At 40.8% G+C, this 24,953-nt stretch overlaps 1 protein-coding gene across 1 annotated transcript in view; it reads left to right on the forward strand.

The window, feature by feature from the left end:
* The first annotated feature begins 1,027 nt into the window (after nt 1–1,027).
* Nucleotides 1,028–24,953, forward strand: part of Trps1 (transcriptional repressor GATA binding 1) — a 236,307-nt gene continuing 212,381 nt past the window's right edge. Inside the window, exon 1 of the mRNA XM_041637628.1 lies at nt 1,028–1,135. The gene's annotated coding sequence lies outside the window, so the exon portion shown is untranslated. The remainder of the gene's footprint in view (nt 1,136–24,953) is intronic.

Raw genomic sequence — 24,953 nt, forward strand, 5'->3', positions numbered from 1 at the left:
TTTTTGGTACCCCTTAAAGCACCCATTGAGTTTCTGGCTTCTCAGCTCAGAAAACCATAGCAACCTCAGTCCTCACTTCTCCAACTCAGGATAGAGTTCAAGTTGTTCTCCTGAAGCCCTCCTACCATCCAAAGCCTGGGAAATCCTGACCACTGCCGAGGTGTCCTAGGACTTCCAGCCACAGATAAAGGGCGGGGGGGGGGGGGGGGGAGGGGGCGCACACGCAAACACAGATCCTGCGTCCTTTAATTGAGAACTACAGGGAAAGGTAAAAAAAAAAAAAATTACAAAAACAAAACACACTTTGAGAGTTCTTGGCATTCTCCAGGACAGCATCACCAGTGTCTGGGCAGCGTCGCCTTGGCTGCCACGCACTGCCCCCCGCGCCCCTAAGGTAGGTCCCGGCCTCCAGGCCCCCGGCTAGGGCAACCGAGCTTCCCTCCTCCCGCAGCCCGGCGGTGGGGGAGGGGCGGGGCGGGACGAGCCGCGCGCGGTCCCCAGTTGTCGCGGGCTGGCGCGGCCGGCCGGTCCCGCGGGCGGCGGCGGCGGCGGCGGGTGCTCGGGGCCGGGCGGGGCGGCGGCGGCGCGGGGACGCGCCTGTCTCTTTAAGGGAGCTCGGTCTGGGGTGGCGCTTTCCTCCGCGAAGGCTCCTTTGATATTAATAGTGTTGGTGTCTTGAAACTGACGTAATGCGCGGAGAGTGAGGTCCTGACAAGCGATAACATTTCTGATAAAGACCCGATCTCATTGCAATCTCCGCGTCCTCTTTTTCGCTGCTGCTCGGTGGCTCCGGACCTCGCGTCCTCCTGATCGCTCTCTCGCCTTTGCCTATTTTTTTTTTTTCAAACAACAACAACAACAACAACAAAAACCCAACAACACCCCCTCCCTTCTCCCACCCGGCACCGGGCACATCCTAGCTCTATTTCCTTTCTCTTTCTCTCGCGCTCTCTTTTTTTTCCTGGGGGGGGGGGGGGAGGGAAAGGAAAGGGGGGGAGGCAGGAAAGACCTTTTTCTCCCCCCCACTCAATAATCCAAGATCAACTCTGCAAACAACAGAAGACGGTTCATGGCTCTGGCCGCCGCGCCACCATCTTTCGGGCTGCGGAGGGTGTTCCTGACGATTAATCAACAGGTAAGGGGGAGCCGGGCGGGCCGGGGGTCTCGGGCTCAGCCGGTCGGGGCGCCGTTCCGCCAGCGCTGCGCCCGCGCGAGTGTGCGCAAAATGTGGGCGATCGCGAGCGGGGAGCCCTGGGAATTAAAAGTGACTTTCTTTGAAAAAAAAAAAAAGCCCAGCCGAGGGAGAGAGTGTGCTGCAAGCCAAGCGCAGGCTTCTCGGGTTTCACACGCATTTTCTTTCTTCCTTTTTCCCCCCCTTTGCGCGTGTGATTTCTTTCTTTCTTTCTTTCTTCTCTTCTGCTCCCCTTAACCCCCCCCCCCCCCAATTCCTCTGCTCCCTTTGCTGGGTCTAAAGCATCTGAGCCTTGGAAACCAGAGAGACTTCAAACTGCAGTAGCCCCCAGAGTCAGGAGGGTCAAGTTCAGCCGCCGGGGAGGAGGAAAAACAAATCCCGATTTGCCAAAAAAAGAAGTTTCAGGCCGGTGCCCCCTCCCCCTCCCAGCCCCACTCCCCCTCGCTGTCTCTTGCTGGCTGATTTTAATTCTCTCCTACCGGGAGCAGCAGAGGATCTGGAGGTGGCTGGACCCGAGGGGCCGCCGCCGCCGCTGCTGCAAGTTTTCTGGGGGCTCCTGACAAACGGGGAGCAGACTAGGCACCGGCATGCAGAGTAGTAAGTTGGGTGAACTTGGGAGGGTCGGGAGGGTCTTCAAGAGGGGTCCTGGAGTGGCCCTCCAAGTGGTAAAACAACATAGACTGGCTTTGGTTGTGAAGAGTTTAGTTTGCAAAGCCAGGCTTCAAACTTTTTTTTCCCTTAAAGGCCCAGCTGGGCTAGAGGGAGAGAGTGTGGCATCCCCTGGTAGCCCCGTCTCTGGGCAGCTCAGCGCTGCCTGGGCCCATGGGTCTGTGCCCCTTCGGTACCATGAGGCAGGGCCTTGCAGCCAGGGAGCTTCCGTAGGGGCTGAGCAAGGGGCAGACTTCCTCTGCGGTGCGGTTGATGCGCCATGTGTCGAGCGGGTCAGGGGACACTGGCTGGTGATTAAACGCCTGACAGCGGTGGGACATGCAGGCAGACGGGCTCTTTGCTTTCTGTCTAGTTCCTGTTTGGACTGTAGAGCCTGAAACGCATCTTTGAGAGGCCAAGGCAAACACCTCTATCCCTCCAAATAACTCCAGGATTATAGGACCCCATGAATAATTTGAGGGTGAAGCAGAGGTGGAAGCCGTTTGAAGTGCAAAGCTGTTTTTGTGGCTGGGAAGGCTTTTTTTCTGTGAGTACCTGTCTGAGATGGTGGTGTTTCCCCTTTCGCCAGGGAAGTCACTGTTTTTACAGCTCTAGGACTCTAAAGCCATTGAAGTGAGAGGACCAGAGAGGACTTACTGGGGCTTCTCAGACAATCTTGCTGGGGCTGACTCCAGTTTAGGACCTGGCTGACGTCCCCGTATCTTTTTAGGCCTCAGACTTGATCCTTTGAAAGTTTTTGAGTAAGAGCCATGGATTTAATGATGAATCCTAACTAAGATAGAATATCCATCCTTATCCGGTTTTGGGAAATCACCGCTAGAGTTTTAAGCAAGGTAAGTGAAGAGAGAGGGGCCGAGGTATAATCAGGCACAAGTTAGGCCGATTCATTGAACTTTTGTAAGCTCTCCAGGTGAACAGGAAAGGCCTGGAAGAGATAATCAGTACAAAGGCAAAATACAGATAAGGGCTTGAGACAAGATTACAAAGAAGTCATCCTTCTAGGCCTTGTTGGTTAAATTTGAGTGCTGGGGGCTAAGGGGGGGGGGGGGGGGGAGAACAAGACTTAAGTCTTCAGAGTGTTGTAAACTTCTGAGCCCAAACCCACCAGTCTCTCTAGAGATTCTTTTCAGCAGGTTTTAGAAAGAGTTGATCATTTAGAAAAGGCTGCCAGAGTTGACCACGTTAGGGGCCATCAGCAAAGTCCTGCAGCTAGCAGGTCCTTGGCTGGGCAGAAAGAGAATGAAAGTCTCTAATCTCACCGCTGGGCAGTTTCTTACCCGCTCTTCACTTGCCTCTGAGGCTCTTCCAGTTAGGGTAGCACTTGTGTAGAAAAGCAAAGGTTCTAAAATAATCACCATGCGGCTTTCCCCCACTTTTCCTTTCCCCAAGTATGACAGGGTTGTGAATAAATACAGGGTTTGGATGGGAAGATGAAGCATTTCCTGTAAGTTTCGATGCTGACAGGACAGTCTGGAAATGATACCAGCATTCGGAGGATTTTTTCCCTCTTTTTTTTTCTTTTTACCTTTGAGTGAAAGGTTATTAGTGGCATGCTCAGACTTCCCAACTTAAACTTCCATGTTCATTGAGTTTATCCTTCGGTAGATTTCATAACTTCCTTTTAAAGCGGTACGCTTGTATCTGAAACATCTCCAATCAGTTAAATAGCCAGGGCCGGGAATATGCTGGTGGGATGATTATTTCTGGAGAGTAGTCCTGTGGAAGTAGAACCGTAAAGAAGGAAATAGAGTCACAATGACTACATGCAGCCGTGATTTCTCTAAATGTAAGGCACTGGGAAGCGTCATCAGGACAGGATTTTATGGGCAAAATCTTGTTTACTTTTCGTGAGTTGATATTGATGGTCTCCCAATATGCTTTTTTTGCCTGCTAGGCTATGTGTGCATGGAATACTTTTACAGCCATGATCAGTAAGTCTGACACTCTCTGAATACCTGGTAGGAAGTACCTAGTGAAAAAGTTTGTCACTCTGGAATTTTATATTCTGTTAGTGTTCGTGCTGCTGGGTAGCTTGCCCTTTGTTAAAGTCAGTATTAAAGGTGTGGCGGAGAATTCCAGAGAGGCTGTGAGTCCTGAGCTGAATTCAGAGCTCCACACTGGGACTCCTAATATTGTGAACAGTTTTATAGAAATTTCTGTATATTTTCATACGAGCCGGTTTGGCATCCAAATCGGTGTGCATTTAATCACAAGTGACCTATGTAGACCCTGACTTTGTTTTTGGCATTGTTGTTACTTGTAAGTCATGAAACAGTCCTGAATTTCTTCTAGTTTTCAGTGGAAGTCTCAGTAAGTTGCAAAAGGAGATCTTCATTCATAAAGAAAACCTTCCAAACACGGAAGTGAATGCATTGGTGGAAAAGCTGCTTTTTAGGATCCTAGTATTTTCAATGGTGCTTTTACTAATGTTGCTATTATTATTATTATTATTAGATGTATATGTGTCTACATATAGTTAGAAATGATGATTTGCTTCTAAAGATATACACATTGTCTATTAAAGAAATAAGACAAGGGTGTGAGGAAACTGATTTTAGCAAAATCTTATATGATCTGTTTAGAAGTAAATAAACATTACAGAAAAATATTAAAGAACTTCAAACAGATTTTTTTTTAAAGTTAGAGCTTAATTTGAGTTTGAAATTGGTGTCAACATTGATAACTGGCTTCCTGATATTTTCTATAATTATTGACATATTACAATTATTATTACTTTAATGCGTCATTTGAGAACAAACAATAATATCAGAACACTGTGCAATTGTACATAGAACAAAATAGACTTTCACTGAGTTGTGGACAGGTGTCTATAATTGATTTCAAGGGAAATTATTATTTGTGAAATAAGCGATGAACTTAAAATAAAATGACTGGCTCCTGTTAAAACGTAGCCTCATGAAGATATTCTCTGGTGTGTAAAATGAAGCCATTCATTCAACACACTGACAACTTTCCACTTGGTATTTGCCTCTGCTTAATTTAGATTCCTTGGGACAGCTAGTGTGGTAGCCTGCATCTGTTTTTGGCAGGCATGGAAAACTATAAACTCAGACAGTTCTGTCTCAAATATTGTAGCTCATGAGTTACAATCAATTTGATAAAGAACAGGAGAGTCGTATGAGCTTGTGTTCTGACGTTCAGCCTTGGTCCAGCTTTCAGGTAACAGGCTTCTTTTCCTTCTTTTTCCAGTTATGATTGTTAATATTATGGATAACTAATTATTCTTATTAGGTTTTCTTATTTATTATTTATTGAGATATGGGGGGATGAGTGATAGCCTATACAGACGTGGTTAGACTTTGCTTATCTATGGGATAGCTACATTTTATTTGGATGTATGGAAAGAAGTGAATTTTGTTGTCATAACAGGATTTATGGGATTTAGTGGACACTTATCTTGACTTTATCAACGGTAATTCAACACCATTTCCCAAGTGTGCTTGCTGTGCTCATGTATAGAAAAGACTTAATATGCTTCACAATCGTTTGCATGCTAAGGACTGAGCAGTTGTTTTTATTATTTTCAAAATCACTTGTGTCCTAAAGTCTTTGATCCATCTACTGAAGTATCGGAAAACGCCAAGATTTGTTCTTAGACTACTTACTGTTCAGTAGCAGGTAGAGAACAGCCTGTTTTCTCCTTAAATGTAAGTTTGTTCAAAGCTGTTTGTATCAAATATTCTATTATAGATGACCTCAGTAAGTGAGGCCTCAAATGATACAATTATGCCCACTTTGGGGGTCTGTATTATCACGCGAGGGCGTTTATTCTCTTGGGAAGTGAATTTCAAAACTTTGGTTTGTTTCTCTGTAGGGTATAGTGATGTGAAATTTGATTTGGGTTAGAAAGAGATCTTTGGGCTCAAGGAAACCCTTTTACTGAATTTGCTAGACACTGCAAATTATTTGAATTGTTAAGAACTAGTTAAGAGAAGTCCGCTAGTGACAGCCGCTGTTCACACTACTGCCACGCTGAGCTCTTTTTATTATCCCACCTCTTTTTGCCCCCTCAGAGCCCAGTTTCAAGCTCCCAAAATAAAGATGAAATTATTAGTGTACTTCAGATCAAAAGCATCACTTAAATAATTTTTTGATTCTAAGGTACCATTGAAATACAGACGTTAAGGCTGGCCGTTCAACATGTTGCGTTCAAATAATAATAAAAAAATTGATTTTTAAAATGTTGCTAGCTCTTTAAAGACCTGCAGTAAATACTTTACAAGTGGCTAGACACCTTCCCTGGTGTTCAGTTTATACAAGTAGGAAACTTTCTCTCCTGCTCTTTCTCTCTCCCTTTCTTGTTTTCTTTAAACCAACTGACGTCATGCCAAACTTTGCTTTAAAAGAACAGGCAGAAGTAATTGGTAGCTTTTAACTTTTAATAATGTTCTGCATTGGTTTTGGTGGCCAAAATGCTGTTTTTTTTTTTTTTTTTGAAAAAGAAAAAAAAAAAGTTCAAGTAAGAACGGGCTTGTAGCCTGAGGAAGAAAAGCTCCGTTGATACAGTTATTTTTATTCTTGTTTTTCAATCTCTTATTAAAACTCCTTCCTGCTGAGCTCTGCTGTATTTCTTCAGTTGTTCGCTGTGATGGCTGGTGAATTGGAGATTACTGTAATTTAAACATTTTGGGGGCTTGAGGGGGAAATGGGTGTTCGCCTTGCCTATTTCTTTACTATCTGAAAGGGGTAAAAAAAATCAGGTTTCATTTCAATCGAAATTAATTAATGAAGGTTATCAATGGTGACAGGTCAATGAATATGTTTATATGGAGAATGCCACACCTGTTACCAAGACTCTAAAATATGGAAGTTTAATTGTGACATTAATCTTTTTTATGTGCAGAGGAAGGAAAATAGATGAAATGGTTACCAAAATGCAGTTTTATTTTGAAAGCATTAGCTTCAAGGTTCAGTGTGTTCCTACTGAAAGTTTTTCATTTTTTCCATTCTGAGACTTTCAAATGGCATCTTTAAACCTTACTTATCATATAGCATTTTAATAATCTTTTTCTTTCCTGTACAATTTGCGCAGGGAAACATAACTTTGTCTGCTTAAGGGACACCTTGATCACGTTGATTGACAAGGGCCAACTTCAGAAGTTGGCAAACAGAAAAAAATCTTTTCTGGGGAGAAAAAAAAAATTGTGTCAGTATTTCCTTCCTTGGGAAAAGCTACTCCACCCAGACGTGGGGCCTTCCTTCCCATTTGTGGAGCAGAACTGAGTGGCGATGTGAGACACAGACTGTTGTGGAGGTTTATGTCTTTGCTCTAACACCAAATCTCATCTGTGAGTTAGTTATTTTCACCCCTTCCAGACCCAGAGAGTCCCTCAAGAATAATATACCCTGGGAAGGTGGTGTCTTCGAGAGGAAGCATAGTTACTACCACATTTATAATTATCAAAAGTATTCTGTACTGTCCGGACTCTTGGAGTGTTCTCTTCTTAGACATTTGATGGTTTTGATTTGCTTTATTTGTTTTTAGCTTTTTATTGGGAGAGCTACAGACTTTCATTTGTACCCGAAAGATTCCTCCTTCAACAAGTGCTCCTTTGCTTAAGTATTTTCCAGGGTAAAACTAGACGAATTAAGCTATATGTTGCTCGGTGAGCATAGTGCAAGTTTATTGGATTCAGTTTTGATTTAATTAATAAGTTTTAGAAAGTTTGCAAGCATAAATTTCAAACCAAAGGCATGTCTGACATGAGAGGTTTTTTATTATTTAATAAATGTTGGTCTGATACTCCAAAATTAGATTGTTATAAAGTTTAGCAAGAAGGGAAAAGGCAGAGGGAGGTATTGGAATTACAGCCCTTTAATACCAGCAGTCTGTTTACTGTGGAGTGGTGGGGAGGGGTAAGGGGAGGAATTGTGGAAGACGATACAAAAAAAAAAAAAGGAGAAAGAATCCATCAATTGCGCATATGATCCCCTCCCCTTAAGGTTTACTTAAACAATATGTTTCGGTTTTGCCTCAAACCATTCTGCACCACCTCAACTCAAAGCGTCCACCACTATCTTGGTTCCTGAGCGATTAAGGATGGTGTTTTCTGTTATATAATGAGCAGCTGTATTGTTTGAACAAAGGTAACATATTTTGATTTGTGTAATTCTTTGGTAGTTATTAGGAGGCTACCTACAGTGTACGAGTTGTTCTATAATACAAAGCCTGTGCATTCTTGATGCACACACGGTAACTGTACTGTGCTGGAATTACTGCAGCAATGTGTGCATGCTGTTGGAGCTATATTTTATATGTGTAATATTTAGATCCACCTTGATGGTGGAATTTAATGTGCTAAATCATGACCTGCTGTGCTTTAAACAGGAGTCTTTTAAAGAGATACATGACTTGTTTTTTTTTTTTTAAGCTAGAAGTTTGAAGTGAGTGTAGCGGTTAAACATAATGAATCTGTCGTTCCCAGAGCACTTAGATATATTCAGAATTTACTAAGATTTTCAAAAGAAGGTAAAAAAAAAACCCACCCTATAAATCAAAATGCCCCCTCATTGTGTATTTTAAGTAGTGTTCTGAGAACATTTTTTAAAAGTCTTATTTCTGTGGGGAGTGACAGTGGAGTGTTAGTGCTTTTTCTGAAGAGATGGCTTCATAGGCGGGCACTTTCCAGTTTACAATTCTATCAGCTTAAAACGTTATGCAGAAATCTTATGGAACATGTAAAGACTCCGTACTCTGAGCCTATGCATTTTTCCCTAGGGTGATGGATTCTGTGCGTCACCCAAATGTGATGCTATTTGCCTGGCTTGTAATACTGGTTTGAGGGTTGCTGGATGTCCTAGTTCATCAAGCAACATACTACAACAACGTTGGTAACTAGGTAATTGACACAGTCAAAATAGACTCTGGAAAATGTTCCAAACACGTTAAAGTCAGCTCAGAACTTAGCATATATTCCATTTATTCAACACTTAAATAAACAGATGATTCACTGTCTGCCCTTTAAGCCTTCTATAGTCGGTATCACTAGGAAGAAATATATTAGTGCTCACAGTTCCTGTTTTTATTTCTTGTTCTTTAGTTCGAAAGGAGCACGGCTGTCTTGCCTTAATGATTGCTTTATCTATTAATTAGTTATAATTGTGATAACGATAACGCAGTAGACATTTGTGTTTCCTGATGTACATGTACCAGGCTTTAAGAATATTGATATTATTACTATTTCTTAAAAATTTGTGTATTATAAAAAGGACTAAGTTTAATATAAGATAATATAGAACTTATTTAAACATAAAAAATGTCTTAGATGTAAAAATAGGAATGAAAATGTTTTCATTCAGAGCTGGTTTTTGTCATGGAATTTGGATAGACTATAAAGTTTACAAACCAGTAAAAGTCCATAAGAGAGCATGTTCTTTGTGATTAGATATAGTACGACTTTCTGAGCATTCATGTGAGTTGCAATATCATTTCTTCCATATATCCATATAGGAATTAGAGCTATATCTATAAGCAGTGTAAATAAATGTAAACACATGTGGCAGAGTTGGTCTGGGGAATGAAATTTCTCTATTACCTGATGCGCCTATGTGCAGCAGGGACACACATTAGTATCTAGGATTAGCACAGCTCATGCATCTCTGACTTCATGCTACTAAGCATACACATCTATGTTCACATGTGTGTGTTCTCTTGGGATAGAGGTCACTACCTGGGAATCTACAAACTGCATATTTTTAAAAATGCCATTAATCTTTCTCATGTCCCTCTCAGTTGTTTAATGCATCCCAGAACCTATTTGAGAGTTAAATTAGTTATCATTTTATTTCTCAGCGAAAGGGAGATTGACTGAAGAAAACGAAAAACAAATTCCACTTTATGTGATGTCATGATCCACACATCATCTTGGCTTTGAAAGATTAGTCTGTTTGTCTCTCGATACTAAGTAGCTCTGAACATATAAGTGTTCCTAAGAAAATACTTGTTATTGTCTTTTTCGTTACTTGTTATGTTTTTAATGATTGCTGAAAGAGAATCTGGGCCACTTTACTCATAAATGATGTTACCCAGCTGACGGAAGTTAAGGGTGGTCATAAATATATTACGTTTAATCAATGTCTATACTTCCAAATTTTAACAGTGTGTATTCTCACTTCTGGACAATTGGTAATTCTTTGCATAGTTAATTTTTTAATGTAATTTTGAGGCCTTTGTACCTCATCTGTTTTCTTTATTTTGATGATGCATTTTTATGTTATGCAGTCTTAAAATTTTAAATGGGCGACCAGAGATGGTCATGATCACTATTGAAGGCATATGCTCTGCAAGGATTACTGCAAACCTCACTCCCTAGTTCTGCAGACGTAGAAAAGGTCTAGAAAACGTCCTCGGTGATGCAACCCTGTAAGCATAAAGTATTCTACACTTCTAAAGTGACTCCTTAAGGACAGTTTTTCCTTATTCTTAAAACTGGATTCTTTGAGAGTTAGATGAAGGAAAGCTACATTGAGAAACTTACTGCCATCAAAACCCCAGTTACAATAAACTGTTCATTCTACTCTTTATCCTGTCTCTCTTTATTCTGTTTTAAAATGTTATGCTTTTAAGATAATTTACTCTATTGAAAAAAATGCCCTAATTATTTGTGACACATATTGCTTTTTAACAAAACACTTTGATAAACTATAAAATAGGAAACAGTCACTTGAAAATTTTAAGCCAGAAGTAAAAACATCTTTTGCGTATGTTTTATTAATAAATAAACCTATGTACATGATTTTACATGCTGTTTTTGCTGAAATCTTAACTCTTTAGTGTTGTGTTTGTTTACAATTCTATGTATACATTCCTCACTCTTTATCCCAAGAATATCCACTCTCCTGTATTTGACATTTAATTAAATATATCTGTGCTCTTCCTACTCCCTGAAAGGTTTGATATATCATTGACAATAACATTTGAAAATGTGACTGAAACAGATTTTAATTAGAAATAGAGAATTAAAGGTCAATTAGTAGCGTGAGCAGGTTTTCCTCATTTTTTTTTTCTGTTGCAGGTTTTGGTTACTTTTAAAGAAAAAGAAATCTCTGAACAATAAGGGGGAGTGGACTGCGTAGATTCAGACACTATTGCAGCATGTGGCTTATTCATTTATATGTTTTTTTGACACAAAGAGCTTTGACCTCTTAGCCTGTGGTCCTTGGGAATTTTAGATAAACCCCACTGGGGTCACACTTGCAGCTCTGGCTTCGCGTGACAGAAAGCACTCTGTATGTAGCGTCTACAGAGCTACTGCACTGTTTTCCTTCAGGACTGGAAGGTCCTTTAAGTTAATTTGCATTTGGAAGCACAACCGGAATCCTCCTCTCTGAAAATCCTCTGGATGGGTTTCAGAAGGGCAAACAGAGATCACAGGCCACATGATGTCGCTGACTTTAGGATGCTAGAGAAAACTGTGCTGAGACCAAGCATGCTGTCTCTGGATTATTCTTCCAGGCTTCACCAGCAGGTTTTCTTTTGCTTTTTTGAGAAACTTTTTTTTTTTTTCAGTTTTGAAAGGATTAAGAATTTCCCCTTTTAGTGGACAGATGTGCTGGCTAGAGAATTTTTAAATCTCCATTTCTTTATGATATTTATGTTTGAAGGGCAGTTACGTAGAAAAGAGTTTAAGTTACATACAGCAATAATTTGATTTTATTGTTTGCTTTTGAGCAGGCCATTGACACTTAATTTCTATGAGGAAATACATCGAATAAAGTGAAGTGGTGTTATAATTTGGAAATAATTACGAGTACCGCTTTTTCTGGCAAAAAGATTAAGGCAATTTTAGTTAATGCTTCTACCCAACTCAGCATTCTAAGTTTACGTTTGAATTGGACCACTTGATCACAGATGATGCTCGAAACGTGTGATATCTTGCTGTAGGAAAGAAGAAAGGGGATTTTACAAATGCCCCTGGTGTGTTTTAGATTCCCAAGAAGTGAATGCCAACTGTCACATTATCAACGCTTGGGGTCTTATGAGAGTTTTGCTTGTTTATTGTAGCATTAGTCAATGACACCACGCAGAAGCTGCTAGCATATCTGTCTACAGAGCTGGTGCAGTTCAGTGAGGGAATGCATTTTCCTTAAGGTTTGGGGTGAACATAAGCTAGAATGATACCTGTCTTCTAAGGTAGGTCCTAAGGATGTGATTTAGCACAGATTTTCAGTCTTTCTGGTGTGACAGTTACACTGGGTCGAAATATTCAGAGTGATCAGTAAGGTTACTTCTGTCTTTCATGTCTAGGAAAATATAGCACTGGATGTTTGCTTTTTGTGTGTTTTGTCTCCAAGCAGAGGAAACTGACAGTTTTATGTTTTAAGTGCAGAAAGTTGTTCTTGGCTAAGCAACCCTAGAGTTAATCACAGGGATGTTAACTTGAATTTTTGTCTTTAAAAAGTTTTTGATTTTTTTCAGACGAAATGTGCTGTTGTTATTAACAAATTGACATCTTACCTTCTAGGTTGACTTTTAGATAAATGTTTGCTTAAATGTTCTTTCTTGAAGTCCATTGCTTTCAAAGTACAGACTTTTTGTTGTTGTTATTTGTTATTTTTTCTTCTTTAAAGCTTTTTGGGAGAGGAAATATTTAATCTTTTTAGCATGTTTTCGTTTTGTGTTTTAGATTGCTGGTCCTCTGTGCTTTCCTGCAAAATATAAACTGATTTTACATGCATTTTGTGTTTCTTTTCCCTGTCATATTATCTTTTAAAAACCTCTGATGCAGGAGACATCCAGGAATTGGGAAGCTCAGCTTCCAAACCACACCCTAGCAGATATTTTGATCCTTTGTAAGGGGTCCCTCCAGGGAGAAATCCTTTCCCGTGTCATTTCACACTTCGCTTTTCTACTTCAGAAAAGAGGGATTTGGAAAAGTCGTGTTATTAATCACTAAAGTTGACTGAAAATGGAGAGAGTGGTGTAAAGGAACGTGCCACTTGCTTGAGGAGCAATTACATTTTGTATTTCTGGATTAAATTTTTGATTGGGGGAAAACAAACTTTAACCAACGTTGAATTCTATTTAAGAACAATCTATGGAATTCTCCCAAATAAAAAGAAATTATGAAACACCGTCAGTGACTCAGGTTGGAATTTCCTCCATACAGAGCTGAGACTTTCTTGTGACATATTTTAGTGGGAGGATGTTTTAATATAAAGAAAAGTCCTTCTGTTTACACCTGCATTTTTTCCTAACTACTTTACTGAAGAGGATGGGCTTTCTTAATGTACAGTTATGTACATAAATAAGGCTGAGACCATAGGGAAATGACAGCCCTAATTTATTTGTAAGGAAAAAATTCATTTGTAATAGATGTACTGCTTCCAAAAGAGGGAGACACCAAGTTGTAAAGTCACGCTCCTGTAAGCTGTTCCCTGGAAGGAGGGATCGACCCTAGAGACCACACTGTTTGATTCTCAGTGAAGTGTGTTTAGCAGTCGTTTGGTGTCTTCACTGGTGGGGATGGAAATGCTTCAAGCAGCCACCTCCTACCTCCTCTTTCGTCTGCTGTGATGTCAGGCAAGAATTTAGTTAGAGGTTTGCAGTGGGGCCCGCAACAGCTTTGTGGAATTAGGACACTGTGAGGATCCCCTGTCACGTTTTATGTGTTATTTGGAAACTGCAATTTGAAATTTGAATGATAATAATGAAGTCAGACTCGTATTTTTAGATTTAACTTGAAGCCAGTAGTTGCAGATAGTGAAACATTTACAGGCTCTTTTCATCTTTTCCTACGTAGAAGAAAATGGGGATTGACTTCTCTAAGTAGCACTGTAGAAATCGCACGTTGACCTAACTTTGACAAAATAGGATATGTTAAAGATATTTGCTAAGCTTCAGGGTCGAGCAGAATGTGTATTTTCAACAGATTGACAATAGGGGAGTCGCTTAATAAAGCGAACTGACAGTCGGGTGACTTAAGTCGCCCGAGGTGACATGCAGGGCCAGCTCTATCCTCTACCTGAATTATCTTTGCTCTAGGATTCCTCTCTGTAACTTCTTCCCCATCTCTTTTACTGGGGAATGCCGTACATATGCAGAGTGTACGGGCTTCCAATTTCCTCACAAGGCAGAATAGCACTGTAGGTGTGTGATTTTTTAATAGCTCTTATGTAGAAGTACACTCTGACCAGAGAAAGGTCCCTTTCCTAATGGCAGGACTTCCCTAAGTTCGTCAGTCAGGGACCTGCTGTGGTCTGTCTTGATCTTTGTTTTGTAATTCATGTATATTCAGAAAGATCCTGAGGTCCTATATCACTGTGAAAGACAGAAACTACTTAAATTATGATTCCAATGTAGCTGTACTCATCTTGATCTATAAAGGATAAATAAAACTGAAGGCATAATAACAGGTTTGCCCCTGCTTCGCTTAAAGAATGATCACCATAATAAACATAAGCAAATCAGTAGACAATTTCTGGGTTTATTTGAAGAATTCGCCTAATATTTAAGATTACTTAGTCTTTAGTTTCCCTCCACAGATGGGTATGAGAATAGAATCAAAGTGCCATTTAGTTATCAATGGTATGCAGCAAGAATTTGGTGACCACATACTGAATTCATTGATACACTCTTTATTGCAATGCCTTTGAAGATACAGGACTCAGAGGAGTACAGAAGTTATCCCGCGTCAGAGTTTCTGCGGAACATCTAGGTATAGGGTTTTTTTTTCATCAGCGTCATGATGTGAACCTCCTTAGATTTACTGACCTAAAATCCAGTTGAACTGAAAAATTAGTTATGACATGGTCATTAAAAAGAAGAAAGTTTCTGCTATCTTCACTTTAGTTTAAAATACTTTCAACATTTATCGATATAAAATCCACTGAAAGCAATGGTATAGTGGAATTAGGACTTTTAATCTTTGTATAATAAACCAGAGCATCTTTGAGATGGGCCTGAAAAATGAGGCTAGTTCATTTCAGTGTGATTAAGAAACTTTTTGCAGCATTTTATTCAACTCTCTTGGAATGCATAGAAACAATTTGGCAAAAAACAAGGAAAAATATTATAATAAATGTTGTCCCGCTTTGTCCTGGCTATTGAATGAAAGATATTTCAGCTTCAACTCTGCTAAAATGAAATGTTTAAGTTATAGATGTATTGCCTGTATTGATTTATTTTAATGATTCTTTACTTTGTGTATTTAGCCATGATTTGGACTTAAAACATGGATATAATTATTTTTTTCTTAATTCTAATGAAGTCACTTCTTTTGGTGTGTTTGAAGTACAGATTTTTTTTTACAAGCTTATGAAGTATAATCAAACCCTAAGTTCCTTGGTTTTGTTTAGAGTTTATTTCTAAATTCAATTCTGTCCCTCATAAGAGAAGACCACAGGTTGGTTATAGCTGCAGTGTTCCTGTCCTGGCTTAACAACAAAACAAAACAACAACAATAACAACAAAAAATGATGCTGAATGCCACGAAGTAAGAAATTGACTTGACATTCCTGGCTCAATGGCAGACAGCTCCAATAATGGCTGTACAAGAAGCAGGAGGAGCTTCCAGGCTCAAGACTTGAGCTGGGCTGGTCCAGGATGAGTTCCTGAATCCCCTTTCTTTTGCTTGCAGTGGGAAAAAGATGGATGCTAGCTAGCATTCTCAAGGCTTTGCTTTGCTTTGTGTCTTAGCCAGATGGCAGGTGGTTATTATTTTATTATTGTTTCCTCCCCTTGTTTCGTTTTTTTTCCTCCCTCCTTGATGTTTCTTTCAGGTGAAAGCTTTTATGAATAATTTATCAACAGGTATCCTTTAAAATGAAACAGTCTCCCAGTGGAAAGCAATCGCCTTTTTCTGGATAGAAATTATCAATTAAGTCATGATGCAATGGGGTGGTTTAAAAGTAGTTCTTCTAAAATAAATGGAAGCGTCGCTGTGACGGTGGTTTGGTACCAGCCCTCCTTCTTGCTGTGGAGAGCATGCTATCATACAGTCTGAACGACTAAACCTTCTTCTTCTGTTACCTAGTCATCAAGTTTTCCTCCCCTTTTCATTTATTACCTCTGTATAGTTGAGTTTACTATTTTACTCTGACTTTAAACCATAATTTAATATCAGTATGTACCTGATACAGTTAGAGCCGAAAAAGGTAAATGCCTGCCTTCTCCATGTTCTTCTTAGTGATTTTCTTAATGTCATCTTAAGTGTGTTTTTCCAATTGATTTCCCCTCTATCTATCAAGCACCTATGTTTCTTCTCTTACTTGAGGACACGTCAGAGCGGGTTATTGCACTTTCTTCAGGGATTTGCTTTTGCAATAAGGCGTATGCTTGAGCACTTTTGTTTCTCCCGGGTCACAGTTATGCTAATGTATTCACTTATTGAAGTAAATTCCTTTTCAGGCAGTCTTCAAACTATTTCATCCTTGTTCTCATGACACATATTTGTGAACAAAGACTATCTTAGATGTTTTATAGAAGGCAGTTAAATGGGTTATAATCTGGTTCTCGTTGTTTATGGAGCTTTCTTGGAATGTAGGAAAAGTCTAAGTACAGCTTTGTAGGTAGTCTACGGCTAATGAAGCTGGGAAATAGGTTAGGACGTTTGCAGGATGGAGCCTAGGTAAGTAACACTCACCTAAATACTGAATATAATTCCTTGGTTGGTTTCAAAAAAATCCCAGCTAAGGTGAAAGGCTACTTTTAATTCATTTCTGGATGGATTCCATCTTATTCAAGTGAGTTAAAAATGTTACTTTCTGAGACTTACCAATTCCAATGTTTCAAATCCAGTGTGGAATCCAGTCTCTCCTTTGTTTCTTTACAGATTAAAGATAAACCGAACCACCTAGAAAAATAAGATGAGCCTGGAGAACATATCGGATGCCCGAATTTGGTTCTCTTTTGCTGTAAATCAGCAGAGTGAAGTGTACTAGGTCTCCTGGTTTCTTGACAGTGCTGTCCGGAAGTTACTAGCGGCCTTGCAGGAGCTGAGCCCCAGTGGAGTTTCCATCTGATCTCAGTGATCAGATGTGTCTGCTTAGCCAGCCATCTTCGCCTGCATCTCTCTGGGCTCGGCTACGGGGCTTTCCAGTTCTGCTACCCTTCTAGTCTGCCCTTGATTTTTTTTTCCTAAATCTCTGTTCCTTTCTTTGAAGATTTTATGCTTCCAGCTTTTCATCTGAATGAAATAATCCCAGATTCTTCCCTTTAGTTCCATCCAAGGCCATCATCCTCCAGCTTCCACTAAGACTTGCTTATATACTTGTTTCTCTTTATTGCTCCTACATTGAGGACCCTCTATAGGCTTCCAGTTTACCAGTTCTACCTGTCCTCAGTGGAGGGCTACCTGGTTCCAGAGCATTCTCAAAGACCCACTTGGTAACGCTTTTCTGTCTTTATGACATACCCTTTATCCAGCCTTTCCTCTAGCAATCCTCTTTGTTCCTCCTGAGGCCTTCTGTTCACTTAGGGGAAGCTCCCCCTAAACTGGACTACATGTCTGGGAAGCACCCCTAAACTGGGCTACACCTCTAGCACTAGTGGAGCTCAAACAAGAATCATCCTGGCATTGTAAACCTGAGGAAACTGAGGCTAAACCCAAACCATCCCAGAAGTTTTTTGAAAATGTTGTATCAAGTGGGTACTTGAGAAAGAATATTTCAGTTTTTTTTTTAATCCAGAAAAGTATAGGGCTTGCTTCCTGAGGTTGAGAAAATTGTGAAATTGTATTGTCAGGTTTCAGAGAGGGAAGGGATTATATAGTGCTACATAATTAATAGACTCTCCTTGAAATTCGCCCTGATGTTTTGTTCCTAAAATATAATAGCATTGGTTAGAGCTTAGGATGCTGTGTTTTACAGTGCCCTTTCAAATCCTTCATTTTAATGACTAATGCTACCCAACCAAGCAAAACTGTCTTCAGAAAACTCAGGTACGGGGAAGCTCTGAGACATAGAGAAATTGTTGAAAAGCAGGACCTAGGACTGCTTTACTGTGTTTGACGGGTATTGTCTTTGAGACACTTCTGTACTCGAAGATTCAAGATGATAAATGAATGAATTACTCTCAAAATGATGAGGGTAATGATGTTAGTCTCCACAGTGAAGAGTCAGATATGTGGATTTGGATTTTCTCATGGTGAATTCTTTTCCAGTCCAAATATTGTGTCATGTCATTTAAGGATGGTGGTTTTTGCTTCGATGTCACAGTGATAGCTCTCTGTAAACAGGTCCAATGCCTGGGTGCTAAGGAAGCAATGATGATGTATACCCTCAGAAGACAGACAAGGGTTAGTGATGAGTAGGGTCCATTAGGCCAGAGGAGAAACACAGCTATCACTGCCTTAAGATGCCCAGGTTCTGGCAGGAAGTTCCCTTTGCTTTTAAAAATACCTATGTCTTCCCAAGAAATGACCAATAAAGTGTTAAGTGATTATAGATAATGCAGCATTTTCATACTCGAATAAGAGTAGCCAAGACTTCTGAATATTTGATGGTTACTAATCACTGTTAGTTCCATCTTAACCTCAAGGAACCATGCTCAACTAATTTTTGCAGACTGGATCCTGATCTTTTTGAAGTAATTTCATTTATTTTTAACTACAACACTTCTTTTATCTGAAAATTGGGAAGTCCCTTGAATTAAATTTATGACTCTACTCATTATTTAGATATTAATCATCTTTGGAAAATTATTAAGTGATACTTCTATTATATAATGCCGACCCCTATGGGAGGCCAGTTGTGAGGGTGCTGTCAAGGAGTGGATCTACCAGTGAACTTTGAAGCTCCTGTGGCTGACTCACTTGTAGGATTCCTATTCCTCTGTGTTCGCTTCTTCCTTAGAAACCAAACATTCCAGAGCTTCCCAGGAACCTTAGCTAATTGCATTTTTCAAATGTACTTTTGTGATGTCACTTTTATTTATCAGCGACTTTACAAATCCTTTGAAGGAGACATTTGGATTTGCGGGCATCGTGTCTGCCTGTATTTTGCACTCCTTAAGCAACAGTAGGAATTCCGAGTTCTACCGAAAAGTGCGTTCCGGTTAATAAGTAGGGGTTTTCAAACCCTCTGTACTTTTCCACAACTGAAGGGGTGCATACTTTTGGTTACAAGCAAGTAGGCGAAATTTAGCCCTGCTGTTCTGGTAGCCTTGGTGGCTTACAAAAAAAAAAAAAAATCTCTTCATTGGCATTTCATAATCTCTGACATGGCTGTCCAGCTCTCCTGTCTGCTAAAAGCAGAAAAGAGGAAGGAAATGTATGTGTTGGCTCCATTAAAGTGTCCCTTATCATCGTGTCTGTAGGAGTGGATCTTGCTGCTGAGAATGCCTTTCTTTGCCAGCTGCACGGCATGCGTGTTGGGCTAGTTTCCTGTCTGCTAAAGCTGTGTGGTGCCCTTTAATGATGGGAAGGAGGACCTTATTAAATGTGTTGGCCTTAGTTTTCACTTGTGAAAATCAGGGAGCAGAGGGCATGCAAATTTGGCTCAAAGGCCCGGTTTGGTTTGCATAGAGATGAGCTACAAGCCCTAAAAACTTCTATGGTTGATGCACAGCCAGCACTGACGACAGCATCTAGGTAAGAGACACCACAGGTCTTAGGAGAGACAGGTTCACAGGGAGAAAGATCCCTGAACAGGAGGGCTGTCTTTCTTCAGCGGACACCTTACAGTGAAGATCATGGCACGCGATTGTGAGGCACCCCACTAAGGCTACTGCCATGCCAGCTAAGTGTCTTGTCTCCAGTTGCAACCTTAGGAACAGGGGACCACTCAGGGAAGTAACACTTAATATGCAGATGACAAAAATGTAGCCAACAGCAGCAGTCCGGACTGGTACTTAGGTAGGGCTGGATCTCTAAGTCTGTACACTGTTCTATTCTGTTCTTTGCTGGTGGATGAGCAGGGTTCCAGCTGTGGTAACATCCAGTATGGTAAGAGATATATTTATTTACTTGGGTTAAGGTCTCACCATAGAGCCAAGGCCTCAGATTTTCCATCCTGCCTTAGCCTTTAGAATTCTGAAATATCAGGTGTGCAGCACAATGCCGGGCTTGACCAGTAGGATTTTAGAGGATACAACTTGGACGTCCTAACACTGAGCCACTGTGATTTCTTCTTAGGACATACTTCATTGTTAGGTGATAAACCGGCACCTTTATAGATAAGGAAGGCATTTAAAATGTTTAGAGGAGTAATCTAGAAACATCACAAATAACATTCTCTTTTCTGTTGCGATAGCTGCAGCTTTTAGTAAACACACACACGCACACACACGCACAAGCACAGGAGGGAGAGAGAGAGAGAGAGAGAGAGAGAGAGAGAGAGAGAGAGAGAGAGAGAGAGAGAGAGACTGACTCACAAGCTTAAGTAACTGCCTCTCCTGGCTCCATTACAATAAAAAGACCGTGCTCAGCAAACCCTGGTAAGAGGAAGTTGTTGAATGACACGGGGAGGTGGTACTGTCCGGTTAATCTTCAGGCTTTGTGCTTCCTAATGTATTTGTACTCTTGGGGAACTAATGCTCAGAATGGGGTCTGGACAACCTTGAATTCTGAAGTCGCTTGTGAATGGTACAAAGACTTCAAAAAGCAAGCTTGGTTTGGTTTAGACCTAAGCATTTCCTTAAATCAGTTATTAGCTTTTGGCTTTTTTTTTTTTTAATTGTGTTTTTTCGGAAGAGTTATAAAGGCCCAGTGCAGTGTGGCTCCGGGCATAGTTTGATCAGAACTAGACACAAGAGTCAAAATTTGTACCTTTCCCCTTTTCTAAAGGCGAAGTGGAAAATGGGAGCCTCAGATCGGTGAGCCTCAGGGTCCATTTTCTTTGCGGCGCCAGGAGAAGCGGCCGGGCGGGCCGGGAGGGGCTGGGGCTGCAGCGGCGCCGGGGCCTCGGAACCGGGTCAGGCCCGGCAGCCGGGCCGCTCGCGCGTGCAGGGTGGTGGGCGTGGAGCGCGGTGCTGCTGCGGCAGCTGGTGCGCAGCCTGCCGGGCCACCCGACTCAGCTTGATCTCACCGGCCTCCCGGGCCGACCCTTCTCTGTGTCTCCCGCCACGGCTTCCTCTCCTACCGCCGCCCTCCGGGATGACCGGGCGCTCAGATTTCCTCCCGCCAGCCCCCGAGATGGGTTTATCAACAGTGACTCATCTTTAAATGCTGTTCTTCACCTGCGATCGCCGTGCGAACCGCAAGAGTTGCCACTGCAGAGAACCGAAGTCCTAGTTTTTCATCAATTAAAGAAATCTATGATTAGCCTTTGATGAGCGACCTTCTTTCCCAGGGTTTTTCATTTGGAACTTTATTTAGGGACACGGAGACACAGAGTAGAAGGGAGCATTGTGTCTCAGGCTTCTCAATCAGAAAGCTATGAATAAAACAGGCCTACAGTCATAGGCACCGAATTGCCATGTGCCTTATAATTAAGTAGCTTTATAAGCACATGAAACTGTTTAGTACTGGATGAGGCTTCTATAGACTTTTGGTGTTTGCTGTCTTTATGGTCTCTTAAAGTCTAAATTTGAAGATAGTTGCTGAATTCCTATTCAACCTTATTTGTCTTTATATTATCAACCTTCTAAAGTTATTTCATGTTATGGAAATGTCCCCTATACCCTTCATTTTAATGCCTTTTCCTAGAGCTCCATCTTATAAAGAGCATGCCGTGCAGCGGCAATTATTTTTAGAGTAACTGCCCTGAAGTTCTTTCTCAGACAGGTCTTTAGCAGAGATTGAAGGCTATTGATTCCCATAATTTGTATCCAGCTGCTTCCTTTTGGCCTTGAAGGTCTGTGGGTGCCTAGCATTAGCCAAAGGAAATAATTGATACTTGCCTGGATGTGAGGTGACCAGTTCTACTGGTGATGACCATGGCTGTACACCAAGGCCTTCCTTAATTTTCAAATTAAAAATCCTAAAGGGAGCAAGGATATCTGGGTATTCCTTTATCGCATGCAACAGGTTCACGGCTATCCTTGCTCTCTCTCGGAACAGTTTTTCTGTTGATGTGAACTGAGAGATTGCTCCGGTGGCTCTTTCAAGGTCTGTCTGTGCAATCCAGAGCGTCGCTGGAGTCCTTATATAGAGCAAGGGTCTTGCAGCTCCCTATCTTGCCTCAGTTTCAAGGCGCTCAGACCCTAAGGGTGTACCACCAGACCGGGCAGATGAGGTCATTTCACAAGGCACAGTATCGAAATGAGATTATTTTATAAAAAGCAAACAGTTGTTCCTTGAGCATGCACGCCGGCTTAGTACAGCAAATCTTTTTAAGGAATTCATTTAAAGGAAGGTAATAATCTTATGATAAAATGTCAACCATATTTGTTACCAATAAGCAGTGTCCTGGCCTCAACCCCCCTAACTAAATAATCTCCCGATTAAACAGTAGGACTGAAGCCAACACCAGAAGCTCCTGGTCTAGTGTACAAATCAGAGAGACTTGACCCTGCCATCCCTTCTCTCTGCTGAAAAAGCCAGCCCTAGTGGTAGGCACCTACTCATTATTTCCGGGGTCATCAGTGTGTACCACAATATTTTTAATCTTTTTTTTGTTGTTGTTTTGTATTTTCTATAATTTGAGCACTTGACCTGTTTCTAGGCTTATTTGATATCTATCCACAGAACAAATTAAATGATAGAAGATTCAGTCCCCCTGGTGCCTTTGGGGTAGTCCATTGTCAAGAAGAGGCTAAGGTCCAGCTTGGTGTAGAATCGCAGCAGGTTCTGGCTGTGTGTTTATTTCTGCGGCCTGGCTGTGCTGCAATAAAATCAGATTGAGAGGGAATGTTTAACTGCGCAAGTTTGCAGTTTTCCCACCTGTGGGCTTGACTAATAATACATAGATTTTAGGGGAAGAACAGTTTAGATCGCCTATCTTAAACAGGCATGCTGAATGCTGAAGGGCTGTGTGGATATTTATTATGATAATAGTAATTATAATGATTGTTCTGTTTCTAATCTTTTTAATTTCTGTATGTCATTAACTATGGAAGGGCTCATTAGAATGTTCAAAATGGTGCTTTTAATGCAGTGGTTCTCAACCTTCCTAGTGCTGCGACCCTCCGATAGTCAAGTTGTGGTGACTCCCCCATCATAACATTATTTCGTTGCTACTTCATAATTGTAATTTTGCTACTGTTATGAATAATAATGCAAAATATCTAATATGCAGGATATCTGATATGTGACCCCCGCAAAAGGGTTGGGGCCTATAGGTTGAGAACTGCTTTTTAGAAACTGTGGTTTTCTTTTAATTTAAAATGTATATATATATATATATATATATATATATATATATAGAGAGAGAGAGAGAGAGAGAGAGAGAGAGGAACAACTGAGTCTTGTAGGAACATGTGACATCATAGTATTTCCAGAGACTTTCATGACATCATTCAGGACTTAGGTTTGTTAATTTCCTTACATTTCAGTTTCTGTCCAAGGCTATCCTGAAATGTACAGTATTTTTAAAAGAATAATTTGGATTTTTTTATGTTTTTGGAAGAATTCTGCTACAGTCATTCTGGGTTTTTTTTTGGAGGGGTAGTTAGTTCTTCTTTCAATACACAATTTCTTGAAATTGTCACATGACTTTTTGATAGCCAGGCTTTTCCTGTCATGGCTTACTTTTTGTGGTGATTTCACAGCACTTCTTCCTCTTCTCCGCAGACGCTTACCCAGTTCCTCTTCAGAATTAATCACTGTCTTATTTGTCAATAGGTGTGGTAGCGTTATCAGAATCCACCCAGTGCTCTTCTGAAGGCTGGTGCCTCAGATCTCATGTCTTGGGGTCCCCCTTGGATGTTTTAGAACACGCTTTCGCTCACCGTGTGAAGTATGATCACAGCGTTTCATGACTGCAATGACTCGTTAGTCCCGAGGTTTCCAGCGTTTCTCAAGGAAAACAATAAAGAGAAATTAGGTGTTGCGTCGCCACTGTAACATCTCAACGGAGCAACTCTGAGGAATTGGTTGCTTAAGAAGCAGTGAAGGCAGGAAAGCTATTGAGGCTTTAAAAAAATAGACTAGATACACGAGATATTTCTAAGTGGTGGTACAAGGAGCGCCATTGATGTCTACTGAGGTTCTTCTGAAGGAAACGGCAGCAAATCTTTGGATCTGGTGTTTACTCTGGTAGCAAAGGTATTCCTAACCAAGAGTGCTAATTCTGAATGTTCGCTGGTGTTAGCAGGTGCTGCTCTTAGACTGTGGAGTGTGCATGCCCCTTAAGTAGGGCCTTGGAGATGGGATTGATAGCATGATTAGGCTATGTAAGTTTTATTGATGAATTTCTAGAAACCAAGAGTTTCCAAAACAAGGCTCTCAAAGGCTCTGAAAACGCCACTTAGACACTACTTATTAACTTTTTACTCAGAAATGAATGAGCCAGAAAATTACTACATATACTTTATTTATACTTACGTTTATGGTATAGTGCCTTGTGTTTGTCAATATCTGTGCATCAAACACAAAACATACTCATATAGACTTTGGGAATTACAAAAAGTACCAGAAGCTTCTTATCTCCACATCACGGTTGTTTTCCAATACTCATTTTCAGTAATTGGAATTCATTTCTATATGCTGGTAATTTGATAAGCTGTTTTGAAATGTATTTGTTGAGCTCAGGCTTAGTCCATGTGCCTCTAACGAAAGGCATGTGACCCAATAGGTTAGAAGAAAGGTCTGTGGTAGGCTCCCACAGAGACCTTGCTGCTCCTTTTGGGCAATCTTTAACCTGGCACCATCTCTACGATATGTTTGCTACGATAGAGTTTTCGGAAATTTAAATAATGTCACATTTGAAAGAATGCCAAGAAACAACTGCGGCAGTTTCTAAATTTTGTGAAGCTGAAATTCCTGGTTACGAGAACGAGTACATGTCACAGATGAGTAGTTCGTAATGACTTCAGGGTAGCAGGAAAAGAGCAATTCCCATATGTTGATTCTAGTCTCATAGTAAAGAATGTTATAGGAAGATGGCAGAGTCTTTAACAAGCTGTGAGTTAATGCGGCAGTGTCAGTGGATCCAGTTCCAGAAGGATAATCACTTTACCATATTTCCTCAAAAATATTTGAAGTTATACTGCAAAACAGAAAACTTTCTGGGAATGAATGCAGACTATGCTGTA

The sequence above is a fragment of the Microtus oregoni genome, unplaced genomic scaffold (assembly GCF_018167655.1).
Source record: "Microtus oregoni isolate MIOR12 unplaced genomic scaffold, Mior012 000053F_ref0000044, whole genome shotgun sequence".
Taxonomy (NCBI): domain Eukaryota; kingdom Metazoa; phylum Chordata; class Mammalia; order Rodentia; family Cricetidae; genus Microtus; species Microtus oregoni.